Raw genomic sequence first — 12,171 nt, 5'->3', positions numbered from 1 at the left:
TGCTCACCAATGGCGTTCGACGCCATTAACGTCTCCCTCAACCTTCACAGCACCAATTCTCCATACACAACAACCCAACCGTCAAACTCTTAACCCCCGACATCAACCAACAGATAATACCAAAATAAAAGTTCCAACAGTATACAGAGACAATTTCTCTGTTCTCTGGGCTTGCACTACCATTGACGCTCTTTCGAGCTTCAACAGTTCAAATTTCGATTTCAGAGTTCAACAGTTCAATAAAACTAAAAGATATCGACAGAAATAAATAAGTAGAAAATTGATCGGAAACACTCAACCGTAAAGGTTTTTATTTGTAGACGTACAACTTTAGTTTTGGTAAAAAGAAAAAAAACATAACTACTCACCTGTATTAAAAACTATACGAATCCCTCAGCGTCCGAATCGTCGCGCTCCAACGCTCTAGCAATCAAGTTTTTTATCTCCGTCTTCACTTTTATTTAATTTTATTCTCAAAACCCTATTCTCTAGAAAAATATGTATATCTACCTGGGTTTGAAACCTAAGCCCAACACAGGCTCGGGCCCAGAAATCAGGCCCACATATCCCAAATCCAATCCAGCGAATTTTAAATAAATAATTTAATTAATTAATTAATAAATAAATATGTATTTTAAATACGGGAGTTACACAACATCATCCAACCAAAACAACAACAATTCACTTAATCAAATCCACTCGCCGATTTCTCTGGCCGCCATTAACACAGTTACAGAGCTTCGAAAGAGCTTCGACAGCACCCCAAACCATATACAACAACCAACCAAAACAAAACCAATTCGCCCAATCCCAATTGTTTAACAAAATGAGCCCGACCGCCAGTGGTTCAAATCCGAAAATCAATCTCCCATCTATCCCAAAAACTCCACCATTTACAATAACTACACAACCCCTGATATATATCCAAGGAAACAAATGTATAATGAATGAAAATCATGATCTATTAACGATCCTAAAAAATTGGATCTATACTGAGTTCTTGCCTGCCGAACCAAATCTCTATATCCTGTTTATTTATTTATTTTATAACTTTTGTTGTTTTTTTTCAATTATAACAGTAAACTTGATTCCAAACATCACCGAAAATTTAAATCCCAGTATATAAAAATAAACAAATATATATACAATCGACAATTTACGTATTATTTTTAAACTTGCGAAAATCATACAGTGTATAAAAAAATATCTACTCACCTGTATTAAAAGCTCCACCAATCCCTCATAGTCCAAATCGTCGTGCTCCAACTCTCTAGCAATCGAGTTTCCTTATCTCCGCCTCCATTTTTTTTTATTTTATTTTAATCCCCAAAAACCCTATTCTCTGGAAAAATGTATATATACCCATTGTCACCAAGTACGGTACGGGTTTAAAACGGAGTATCTGAAAAAAACTTAGTTCGTGTTTTAAACGGAATGTCTCGGGAAAAAAACGGAAAAAAAAAACGTAAAAAAACATGGGGCATAAAAAACGGGTTTAAAACGGTAAAATGGGTTTAAAACATATAATACGTACAATACGTAAAAGAAACGGTAAAAACCGATGATAAAGAATATAATAGATAAAGAATTTGATTTTTTTATAAGAGTGGAAAAAAGAATTGACACATAAAATAAAAATAAAAATAATACAAATGAAAGAAAATTCAAATACATGAAAGTATCAAATTATCATTACTCATCCAAATACTAGAAGTTTTAGATTTAGTACCAAAACACGACTCTAAATAAGATACTACTAATTACCAACCATAATGGCATAATCAAGCTCTACAAATAAGTTAATAAATTTATAATTTATAATTAATTATTAATAGTCCAAAACAAAATAAAATTGTCTCAATAAGTCAATCTACCGCCCACTCTTCAAAAAGGTAAACTCCAAAATCCCTTTTTCTTCTTCGTGTTTTCTTTTAGATTAAAAAAAAAAAAAAAAAAAAAAAAAAAGTTTTAAACGGGAGATTTTCAAAATCTTGGGTTTTAAACGTTTTTTAAGTTTAAAATGCGTTTAAAACGGGTTTTTTTTAAAACCCGGGTTTTAAACTGGAACCAGACGCCTTGCCAATATCTCGAGTTTTAAACGCGTTTTTTTTCAAAAAAACGCCGAACTTGGTGACAATGTATATACCTGGGTTTGAAACCTAAGCCCAACACAGACTTGCGCCTAGAAATCAGGCCCACGTATCCCAAATCCAATTCAGCGAATTTTAAATAAATAAATAAATACGTATTTTAAATATGGGCATTACAAATTTTGCCGCTAGTCACTCCACTGAACCTTTCATCAAACCTTTCACTTTCACCAAAAATTCCTTACCCATCTATTAAACCAAATAAAAGACCTATCTAAGTGATGAGTATGAGAAATAGGATGAAATGTAGAAAAGTAAAGAGAAACACTTGTCCCAAATAAAAGTTAGTTACTTGCTTCAAGAAAGGAAAATAGAATCATGTTTTTAAGCCTTAAATATATATATATATATATTAACCTTGCCTCTTTTTGTGTGTAGATGAGATGTGGGATATGGATAGATGATGGTTGTTGAACAAAATAGAAGCGTATCAAAACCTAATTATCCCTCAATAAGTAAAGGATGAGTAAGGTATCGTTCCACTTTTAAGTGTATGTTTATATGAAGGACATGACTGGAAAGGGGTTTTGAGGGATTAAAAACTATTATTATATATTTTAGATTCTAATGCTAAACTAAACTAAACTAAACTATTGAGAATTTATAAGAAAGAGAATTCAAGAGATTAGAATCCACCAATACTTTTGATCTATGACCTTCTACTTCATGATTGTTCTTACAAATAGACTACAATTAGGCAATCGAGCGAGTGTCGATGCCATTTTGGACAAAACATCGTTAACAAATAACTCTACTTAAGGTTGTTTCTATGTTCATGTTACTAGTATCTTCTTTCCTTTTATGTGACCTTAGGCAGCTATTCAATGAATCACCATCTAAGACAAACACAAGGAATACTTCCCTTACTCTAAAACACTACATAACTAGAAGAAAAGTAGAGAATAATAGTATAATATTCAATTACAATAAATAAAACCCTATTTTAGCATTATATTCAATTGCAATAAATAAAAACATGTCACTAGCAAATATTCAATTGCAATAAATAAAATCCTAAACTAGCATGATATTCGATTGCAATAAATAAAAACCTTAATCTATACTTCCATCCCCTGGTCTGGGCAATGGAACTAATAACTAAAAACATAAAGAACTAACCTGATTGAAAAACACCATGAACCAGAAGAATCATTAAACCTTAAGCACTGGCTTCATCTCCTCCCTTGAAGGAGAATATTAGCCTTCCATAAAGAAGGAAGAACACGGAGAACGAGAAGAAGAAGAGTCGAAGAACATAAGACTAGAAAGACTAATTTATTAATGCTCAACTAGTTAAAACCGATCTTTTATTATTAATCTCTCTATGCCTCAAGTTCTAGAGACAAGAGTATAAGTGAATTGGCAAATTACATGAGGCACTTAGGTCCTCTATTTATAGAGGTTACAATGAGCTCTAGAAGCATTCCAAACCACCATTTGTTTCCTAATACAAATAAACTTCTTTCAGAGTCCAACTTCGTCTCCAAAACTGAGAAGGAATTGGCTATAGTGTCGATCCATGCGTCTGGACTCATGATCCATGCGTCTCAGACTTGAGAAATGCGTCTGGACTCACGATCCATATGTCCCAGACGCGAGCATTGAGTCTGGACTCACGATCCATGAGTCTCAGACGCGGAAGTCTATTTTGTCTCTTCTGCTCTATCCTTCTATCCTCTTTTGCGGGCTTTGGTTTAAGCAACGAATCTTTTGGCCTTGGGCTTCCAAATAGGCTTTAAAATAGGTCCAAGTCGCATCTTTAATAGCTTAAATTCCTTGGCCTTCTCCATGATTGTCCACGAGCTTCCCATATGATCTTTAATGCTCCGAATTGCTCCGTTTTAACCCTTTTTCTCTAATATTCCACAAAACTCACTTTTTCTCTTGTAGAATCATAAAACATAACTTACAAACACTATTAGTCCACTAAGATGGCTAAACAAGAGACATAATCGAGGGTTAAATTGTACTTTTTGAACACTTATCATATATATATAATAATTAGAGTGTGAAATATATATATATATATATATATATATATATATATATATATATATATATATATATATATATATATATATATATATATATATATATAATAATAATAATAATAATAATAATAATAATAATAATAATAATAATAATTAGAGTGTGAAATAAGTAAAAGACTTAAGAGCAAGGTAGGAAAACTCGGGTAGAAGTAGGAAAAGAAAACAAGGATTTCTCGAGTGTAAATATCTTGAAGACCTTATTCTCTCATACTTATCATTTTTTGATCATCCATTTCCATTTTCTTCTATACTACCACCTAAGCCCCATAATAACTAATAAAGACATCTAGCTCAATTAGGAGTAGGATGGTGTGATAATAAGTAGTAGATGTGATTGATCGACCTCGGCTCCTCTGACTGTCATTGAGTATGTGAGGAAATATGTGCCCACTACACACTGGAGTTAGCACAACCTAAGTGGAAAAATTATGAGCGAATTTGTGTTTCGACACATACCTGTGAGAACCCATTTATGTATACTCTCCAAAGGATCCAGAAACGGCCCTGCTAATATCTTTCAATGTAAAGCTCACTGTATGCATGTTCATATGTAGATGTTTTAATTATTGTATGCATATTAACTTGAGTTTCAAAGGAATTAATCCTCGTTCCCCACCAAGGAGATGTATAGATATCTGAGAGGGTTAATTTAGGAAACAAGCTTTTGTTATTGAGTCGTTATAGTATAAATGAAGTTTGTGAGTATCTTTTCTGGAAAACTCTCATGAGGCTATAACTCGTCCACTAGGGAATTCCTAGTGGTTTAAGGCCTTGTTGCATACGGTCAATGCAACCGCGCTCTGTGAAACGAGATTTAGTTTAAGATGCCCAGTTTTGGCCACTTATCTGTTTTAATGTCTCTTCTTTGCTTGAGGACAAGCAAAGTGTTGTTTGGGGAAGATGTGATAAGCACCCAAAACTGTACTATAAAACCCCATAGAGACATAATATTTCGGTTAATTTTGTGTTTAATAATCATGAAATAATCACATTTTTGTGTTTTTACAGGTTAGAGCAACTAACGTACAAATAATTATAAAGCCAACATTTAAACACGGAATAGGGAGTGTACATAAGCTTTCTAATTAAGCCCATGTGAAGCCCAATAAATCCGCATATAAGCATCAAACTTCCGAAGCTCCTACCTCTTGAACTATGACTCCGAATGCGACAAGTGAGCTGCTCAGACGATCAGTGCGATGAACTCTACCCATAGGCGGAAAGTTGTAAAATTGCCAAAAGACCGGACCACCACTGGACTGCACGTGGACCCACTATGTGGGCCCACAAGATTTGATGAGTCATCATACAAGTCAAGACAAAGGTGCAAATAATTGGTGTAAAAATGGCACCTTGCATGTAGTTAATAAAGTTAGATGAGATTAGGTGTTAATAGTGAAAAAAAAGATAAGTGTCATTTTGTTATGGATTGTGTGGGTAAGAAGAAAGTAAATGTGGTTTGGTGTTTCACGTAGGAGGAAATGAGATTTCTCTCAAATGGAGAAGAAAACAAAACAAGGGGGGATGCACTATATTGATTGCCTTGACTCTTATTCAATTTAAATTCCAAGTTTTTATCTTTTGGAGAGGAGTTTTTAGTTTTTTTTAGAAAGAAAGCTTGTAAGATGTTAATGGTGGAAACACTTTCTAGTTTCTAATAAAATTTCTTTCTTTCTTAGGTAATATGTTTTTACATTCCTTTCTTCTTTTTATTACTTATTAGTTTGTATCTTACAAAAATAAACCCAAGGATCATGAGCTAAAATTCTCCAAGGTGGAGGGTTAATGATGCTCATGTGAGGGTTTGTATAGATTTCTTTGTAGTAGGATTCTCTGCCTAGACCTAAGACGCATATAACACATTACCCCAAAATGGTAGTGTCCGGCCAAACTTGAGGCCTGGAAGTGAAGAAAGGCTCACATGCGCCTTCCTTTCCATACCTGGGACAGCCGCACGCGCAAACCTTAATTAACTCCACGTTTCTAGATTTGACAGGATTATGTTTTATGAGTCCAGAAGTTGAGATGGAGTTTCAGAGATGAAAGTCCAATTCAACTTTTTATGCTAAGGAAATGGACTTAGAGATGAGTTCATCTCGCTAGGGATCGACGTTTAAGTCGGTTTGGGTTTGATAATATACTCAAAACAGCTTAGAGATGGTAGGAATCATATACTAAGATAAGATAATAAGTTCTTGCATGAGTATTATAATCTTCCACTACTTCTTTCTTCTTAAATATCTTGTAAAATTCTTAGTCTTTTTCTACTGTTTTTGTGTTTTCACATTTTTTTGCACTTGTTAAGGCTTAAACAACAAAACCAAGCTTAGCTAGTAATTCAATATTAAACTTACTCACTAGTTTCCCTTTTAGAGCATTAGAAAGTTGCATGTTGTCCTAGAATTTAGGTTGGTTCGAATCCCTACTCAACTAAATGCAAGAAGACATGAGTAAGGACTTGAGTCTACTCTGAACGAAATAAAGATTTCATATCTTTATACCAAAAAGTGATAGATATCAGTGTGGAAGATGCAACATCAGCGTTTTACCTTTGTACTTGCTTCCCTTTGTCCAGTTGCTTCTATAAGTAGTTGCTATATTCCTTCTCTCTTCTAAACCTCTAACGCAACACTTCTAAAGGAGCATCTTCATCTCCTATCTCAATATTCTCTAAATCTACTTTGATTGCATTTGTAGCATCTAGATCTTGAGGATGAGTTGTTGGAGCCTTCGTGATAGGGTTATATACTAAAAACATTACTTTTGTAATAACTCTAATTCTTTATATTTTGAATAAGAATCATATGGGCAAATGTTATGCATATTAGTTATATGCATGTGTCTAATACTTTATGTTGTAAATGATATAGTGTGGACACACAAAAGATCATATCATCAGTACCTTATAAAGTATAAGTAATCGTTCACAACCTAGATAGATTTAGACAAACCATTGGTACGGTTGTAGTATAATATAGTATTAATCTATCTTGACTATATAATTACACTAGTACACTTTGTCTGTATTGAACAGGACCAAGTGAGGTTGTTTCTCTTTATACTAACTATATAAGAGAACAAACGCCTTTGTTATTATGGATGCTTGTCCTCTTAATCCGGATATAATAACGGGCACTTACGTGCATTGTACATTGCTTTAAATCATCAATGAGTGAGATTCTTTAAATCATCAATGAGTGAATCAACAAACTCGATGGATTGGGTAATGACATTGTATGTAAGGTGTGGTGTTGATTATAGAAGGAATCCGTGTCCCGCAAGAAGTCGGGCTGATGATGTCCCCTTGAGGAGCTCATAAGGATTGTCATGTAAATCCTGCAGGTGGATTTGATCCGACATGACAATGAGGTTGAGTGGTACTACTCAAGGACATAAGAAGTTGATTAATGTAGTTGTCAGTAATTTGACTTAATCAATGGACATTCGATATCTTAAGCACGGGGAGATCAACGAGCATATAATATGGAGCCCATAAACGCTGACACGTAATTTAGGATTAGGGCGGTAGTGCAACAATGACCTTTAGTGGAATAAGCCATTTGTTGACGGACTTAGGCCGTGTGTTTTGGGTGAACATGGGAATCCCAAGCCCGTTAGGAGGCCCAACCCTAATTTCTCCTCATGGTCCATGTTGTAGCCTATAAATAGAATCTCTTCTCTCCTGGCCGAAATTCACTATTCACTGGATTGAAAAGAGAGGCAAGAAAAGATAGATCCAAAATTGGATCTAGCTTTGTGAGAGAGAAGGGGGTTGGTAGATCGTTGCCCACACAACGTCCAATCTATTAAAATGAATACAACAGAAGATCAAGAGATTGATTGTTGATTTGGATTCATAGCTATTGGATTCTCAGATATTATATCTTAGCCGATTCTAAAAGGTATGTTTTCTTATCCAAAACCGTGAACCCCATTAATTCCACTGTGCGTAGGTTTTCGCGGTTTGTAGAAATTTGCATTTTGAAATAATGGTTCCTACACTTTGGTCGTGTACGTCTAGATCTAGGATGTCGTGGCACTTGGAGATGTGAAGGTCGAGCTTATAGATCTTGTGCGGCTAGTTGATCATCGCGATCTGATTAATCAGAACTTCAGGATTTGGTAAGTTGTTTTCTTCTTCTTGTCGTGTTCTTGCATTCTTGCTCCTATGAGCTCGTGTAAAAGGGTATCTTCAGTTAAGACTTTGTGTGCATTTGAAAGAGTGGGCAAGTTGTGAGCCTGGAGCTCTATGTGTGAACCCATAAGGCACAGGAGTTGGGTTGTCTGTGGTTAGACCCTCAGTGCTTCGACAACATAAGTGAACACCATGTTAGCCTAGGGCGTAGAAGGTGTCATTAATTTCCTTTCTGATGCTATCCACTAGTGTTTCGCTACTTCTGTTGCTCACTAGTGCTGCCCACTTTTAGTGCCTACGAGATAGTGTCGTCTTCCTCTATTCTTGTTATTTGTTGTCTTGTATTCAGTCCATACGCTATAGTTTACATTAAATCTGATTGTGTTATAGAAGTGACAGTGTTATTGTCGTTGTCTATCTTGTGGTTGTTTTATTTTGCTTTACGCTGACAATATTGTAGCGTCTTCTCTGTAACGATGCTATTGTCTTATGTGTAGTTATGTTTTCCATTGCTGAAGCCTAAGTACAAAAATAAATAGTACAAAAAGTTAAACAAAGAAAAAGTGAAAAGCAAAAATTGAAACTTTAGATTGTAAAAGTTTGGATCTACATTGTGGTGGCCATTAATGAAGGCGGTAGAGGATGCAAATTAATATTGAGCCTTTTAGTTTATTGAGTCTCTTAATCCAGCGAGTTGTTGTGTTAGACTGATGAACTCTTGTTTGCCTGATTATCGAATATCGAGTAACAACCGTTAATAGAACTTGCAAGTAGTAAATCTATTTCGGCTGATAGTTGACATTTGAATGTTTGTTTAACTTCTTCATTCTGCTTTCTACCATGGTTAACTTCAATGTTCTTCTCTGTAAGGGTGTAAGATCTGATAACATTTTGGAGCACTTGTGAAAATTCTCTTGCGTTTTCGCCGCGCTATAGTTGATAGGTGTACTAGCCTCCCTTTGTTTAGTTGCTTCTGCAAGTTGTCGTTAAGTTTTTCTTTGTTTTTCTGAGTCTTTGATGCAGCACTTCCAGGGTTAGGCTTTTATCATCTGGCTCCATATTTCTTAGATCTACATCTCGCCATTATGAGGAGAATTGAAGATATTGGCTAGTGAGACCGTGGAAGTTTAGATCTGGGCTTTCATGGTATTTGAAGCTGCAAAGGTGATGCCTTTTGGTATGGTGGAACTTGATTGACTGGATCTTCAAGATTTGCTAAGTTGTTTTCATCGGACTGTTGTGTTCTTGCCTGGTCGTTTACTTGTGATCTTGTAGTTGTCACCATTAATGGAGCTTGAAGGGAAAACGTGGAAGAGGGCCCGTTGTTAAGAACCGCAAACGGTACCAATTATGTTTGGGCAATGATTCACCTAAACACACTAATGAAGTTGTAAGGGGTGTTGATTGTGGTAGAGGAGAGACTGAACCAGGTGGCTGCCTACGTATCCAGAGTGTTTTCCAGAATCAAGTCTCCATGTGCGTAGTTCTTTGCTTCAAATGAATGGAGTATTTATAGGATAATAATAAGAAATATCATTTCTTTAATTGATAGAAAATCTTATGTAATTATGTAAAGTTTTAATATGGAAGCATATCTTGACAAATATGTTTTCTAAATCTGAACCTGTCATATCTAGCTTATGGTGCCATAATTCTGGGCAGGGCAGACACGCCATAATTTTGGGCAACACATGTCTGTCATAATTTTGGGCAGCACATATCTGTCATAATTTTGGGCATCGTACCTAGTAGTGAGTGACGCCATAGTGGTACTCGACAAATTATGTTTGTAGGAGTACGAATATAGTGGTACATACAGGAATGACAAAAACAACTTGGCTCAATTGTGTTGTGATATTTGATGACACAAAAGAAGGCTTGCAACTGCTGGAATGTCCAGGACCTTCTGTAGCGAATAAACGCTTTGGTCAGTCAGATGGGCTTATTCAGTATGTAACAAATGATTTTACGAATATTCAGATATGGGTACTCAACGGCAAGGATGATTGTAGCAAGGAATGGTCTCTCAGACACAGATCAATAAGTTTCGAGACACTGATTTTCCACATCCGCCAACGCAATTTGGCTGGGAATGGGGTTCTGTTGCATTGCACCCATTGAATCCGCAGGTCATTTACGTTATTTTTAGCCAAAAGAAAGTCGTGTACGAATTGGGTAAATCAAAGTTAGAGTTAATTCATGATTTTACAGCGCATAATTGGATGCAACATTACTTCTTATTTCCATACACCTATGCTACCAATTTACTGAAACGAAATCCCATCAGCTCGAACCAGCAGAAGACCAAAAAGCTCCATGCGTAGTAAAGTTCATGGAGTCCTTTATGAGAGCCTCTGCCCACCTCTACAAAGAGTTTTCGGTTTCTCACTGTTAGCTGGCGTTGATCGATGATGATTCAGAATTTCTTCTTGGGCAGAGCTGATCTGTTCTTCAACACACCTGGCGAACTCCAAATCTGAACTCTCAAGCCCTTGTAAGCTTACCCATGAATGCAAGGTATCAAGGTCAACTTTAGTCTTTAGCTCTATCGTCGACCATCTTACACTACGGTACTTAATTTGTGTGGCTTCAAGAATCGTGAACACCAGAAACTCAATGCTATCAAGCATGGTCTTTTTGGTTGTCTGCATAATGAGATTTTATTATTGTAATTAGGATGATTATTACATCATTCCCTTAAATGGGTTTATATAGATAGCCAATAAATCTAATAAGGAAACTAGAATAACAACATCATTATCAAATCAATTTATGATCTTCTCTATTATAAAATGTCCTAATCTACCATTCTAGAATAATATTATATTTTTATTTCTTCCATTTATTTCTCCAATACTGCATAGGCATAAGAGTGGATTCTGACTCTCTCCTTGGTATTAACATCCTTAATTACCTCGAGTGCCAACACCTTCGTATACTAGAAACCTAGTAACAAACATGCTCTAATTATGTAATTCCTTTGTTTCTGTAGTGTATAGAACTATAATACTATATCTTAAGAAGATCTTAATATCTAATAATCTTATTCATTAAGTCATTTTTGTTGGATTTTCTTTCATTTCATTGAATTACTTGCTTTAATGGTATTACATATATCCTAGAACTAACCAAAGTGTCTTGAGAAATTAAGCAAACAAGCTGTAAGTTCAAATAATATGGTATACATCGTTCCAATCTGTTGTAAATAGAGCAATGCAGAATGTGGAAACAACGTTACCCACAACAAATAGATCAATTATACACAAAGATCGATCATTCTCACTAGACAAGACTTCAACACCCTCCAAGCAATATCCCAACACTTCTCAATATCAAATAACAAACATATAAAATAAAACAATTAATGTAAAGGAGAACAAACCACAAGAAAAAGATATATTGTGGTTCGACAATTTGTCTACGTCTACATTGCTAGTTCCAAGCTTTTTTTGATATTCAGAGTAACAGATTACAAGTCTCTCAATTCACTCACAAATAATGAACACTCAACTCACACATAATTGCTCTCTTATAATATATCTTTTTCTTGGTTTTGGTTAAGTTAGGTTTCTACAGAAAAAATCTATATTTATACTATTTCAGAAAACTTCCGAAATGAGTCAAATTCGTGTTGAAATACGGTGGAGTGCGACCCGTGCTCTTGTCCAAGCAAAAGGGAGCGCAGGGTGCCTTGAAGCTTTTGGAGTTCGACCAAGGCATGAGCGCGCACCGCGCCCTTTGCCAAGCAAATCCAAGCGCAGGGTGCGCCTTACACGAGAAAGAGAAAAAACACCCTTTTTCTCTACATTCTCCGCCTTAGTGAGGTTTTAACACA

The 12,171-nt window shown here is 35.5% G+C and overlaps 1 long non-coding RNA gene across 1 annotated transcript; it reads left to right on the top strand.

Moving 5' to 3' along the window:
• The first annotated feature begins 10,212 nt into the window (after nt 1–10,212).
• LOC147508924 (uncharacterized) lies at nt 10,213–11,181 on the top strand. The gene is made up of 2 exons (XR_015218297.1): nt 10,213–10,465; nt 10,548–11,181. It is a non-coding gene; the product is annotated as an uncharacterized LOC147508924 (long non-coding RNA).
• Nucleotides 11,182–12,171: the final 990 nt, after the last annotated feature.

This window comes from Coptis chinensis, chromosome 3 (assembly GCF_015680905.1).
Source record: "Coptis chinensis isolate HL-2020 chromosome 3, ASM1568090v1, whole genome shotgun sequence".
NCBI lineage: Eukaryota > Viridiplantae > Streptophyta > Magnoliopsida > Ranunculales > Ranunculaceae > Coptis > Coptis chinensis.
The sequence above is the reverse complement of the archived record's forward strand: the minus strand, read 5'-3'. Positions and strand labels throughout refer to the sequence as shown.